Genomic DNA, 2248 nt, shown 5'->3' with positions numbered 1-2248 from the left:
CCTCCTACACCCTCCTCACCACCAATTTGGATCACTTGTTGTTCCCTTGTCCCTAGGTTTGTTAACACCACTTCCTTTCCCACCACCTTCCCCTCTCCCATGTGCCCCCACAACTGTCAGTTCCATTGTTTTCTCCTCCAAATTGTTCATCCAGCCTATCTTATTTGGACAGACCTGTGGAGATAATAACATGCACAAAAACAAGACAGAGCAAAACAAACCAACAAAACAACAACAACAACAACAAAAGGCCAATGACAAAGAACAACAACAAAGAAAATTCTGTAGTTAGTTCAAGGACTGTTAGCATTTAGGAGTGTTTTCTGGTGGAGTCTAATAGGGTGCAAAGCCTTGGCCCCAAAGTCTATTTTTGGTATTCCCTGGGGACTTCGTTGTTCTGTTCCCCTTGCTGTTCTGTTGCATGCCCTTAGTGTTTTGCCTTGGTGTCATGGGATCAGATTGGGCGCAATACCCACACTGTGTCTCCAGTGTTGTCCCCTGTAGGGTTATGGATCAGTGAGGGATATAATGTCTCATAGTGGGGCCGGCCATATGGTCTCCTCTGTGGATTGGCTGCTCTGAGCAGGAATATCGTCGTCAAGGCTTGGTGGGCCAGGATATGCTCCCCTCACTTCCTCCCCCTTCATTTGCTCCCATGTGTTCTGATCAGACATGTCCCTCTCCCTGAGCTGCAGCTTCGGTGCCGTCCTCTGAAATAAATTCTTCTGTGGGGAGGTGCAGGTGTCACGTAGTTGGCATTGGGGCCAGCCCCTCAGAGCTCTCCACTGGTTCCCTACTCCATGCCACCATGTTGCATTCAGATCTTGGAGCACCAGGTTGAAATCTGCACTTCTGGTACCTTTACTCAACATGCCAAGTCCACCTCCCTCTCCCCCCCATCACATCTTGAGCTCTAATGTGTAAATCCAACATCACACGTCTTGTGTATAACTCTCTTAACTGATCTTATTTTGTGTACAATATTTATCAAAGTAGCGTATTTTCCATTAAATGTAAAAAAATTGACATATGAACAACATAATGATCTGTTATCCCAACTAAAATGACAAATAAGTCATGAACAGCAAAAACAAACATTGAAACTGAAGTTGCAAGATTCTATGGTGAAGATCCAGAATGATGCAGGAAGCATCAAGAGAAGAGAGAAAGAATACATAATCACTGTACCAAATAGAACGAGGTGAGAGTCCACCATTTCAAGAGGCAGCGTGTGAGGAAGGAGCAACGGATCTGAAGGAAGAAGTTCCAGCTGCACTGAACGTAGCAGCCAAAACAAGGCTCCGGGACTTGATGCAACACCAAATGAAATGTTTCTGTGAGCGGATGAAGCACTGGAAACACTCCTCTCGGCCAGAATTTGGAAACAGCAAACAGACCTGAAGAAAGCCATTTTGGGGCCCATTCCAAAGAAAGGTGGCCCAAAGAATGCTCAAATCATACAACGTCATTGGCATCACATGAAAGCAGTATTTTGTTGAAGCATATCCAATATGGGATAGAACAGTATATGGACAGGGATCTGCCAGAGGTTCTGGCTGGATTCAGAAGAGTCTATGGAAGGAGCCCTGCTGGCTTGGTATTTACACATTGGGCTGTGATCTACAGAAGATTATATGGAAGACGGTATATCATTGCTGAAATCAGATGGATCTTGGCTGAAAGCAGAGATCACCAGAAAGACATTTACTTGTGTTTTATTGACTATTGGAGCGCATTTCACTATGTGGACCACACAAAAACTCTGCATAATCTTGAGAAGAATGAAATATCCATAACAGATGATCATACTCATGGGGATCTGGTACATGGATCCAGATGCAGTTTTGAGAAAAGGATAAGGGAATACTGCCTGGTTTAAAATAAGGAAAGGTATGCTAAACATTATGCCTCCTCACCATACCTGATCACTCTGTCTGCTGAGAAGATCATCAGAAAAGCTGAACTATACCAAGAAGAATGTGCCATCCAATTTGGAGGAAGGCTTATTAACAACCTGCAATAGGAAGGTGCCATAACCTTGCTCACTGAATCAACGTGAGGAGGACTTGAAAGACTTGCTGATGAAGATCAAGGAGTGCAGCCTTCAGTGTGGATTAAAGTTCACTGTAAAGCAGACTTAAGTCCTCACAACTGCAACACTATATAGTATCAAGATAAATGGAGAAAAGGTTGAAGTTGTCAAGGATTTTGTCTTCCACAATCAAGGCTCATAGAAGCAGCAGTCAAG

The 2248-nt window shown here is 44.0% G+C and overlaps 1 pseudogene; it reads left to right on the top strand.

The window, feature by feature from the left end:
• LOC101658494 overlaps window positions 1–268 on the top strand; it is a 3000-nt pseudogene extending 2732 nt beyond the window's left edge.
• Window positions 269–2248: the final 1980 nt, after the last annotated feature.

This window comes from Echinops telfairi, unplaced genomic scaffold (genome assembly GCF_000313985.2).
Source record: "Echinops telfairi isolate 266 unplaced genomic scaffold, ASM31398v2 ScPeMD7_7412;HRSCAF=8450, whole genome shotgun sequence".
NCBI lineage: Eukaryota > Metazoa > Chordata > Mammalia > Afrosoricida > Tenrecidae > Echinops > Echinops telfairi.
This window is presented reverse-complemented; position numbering and strand designations above follow the sequence as displayed.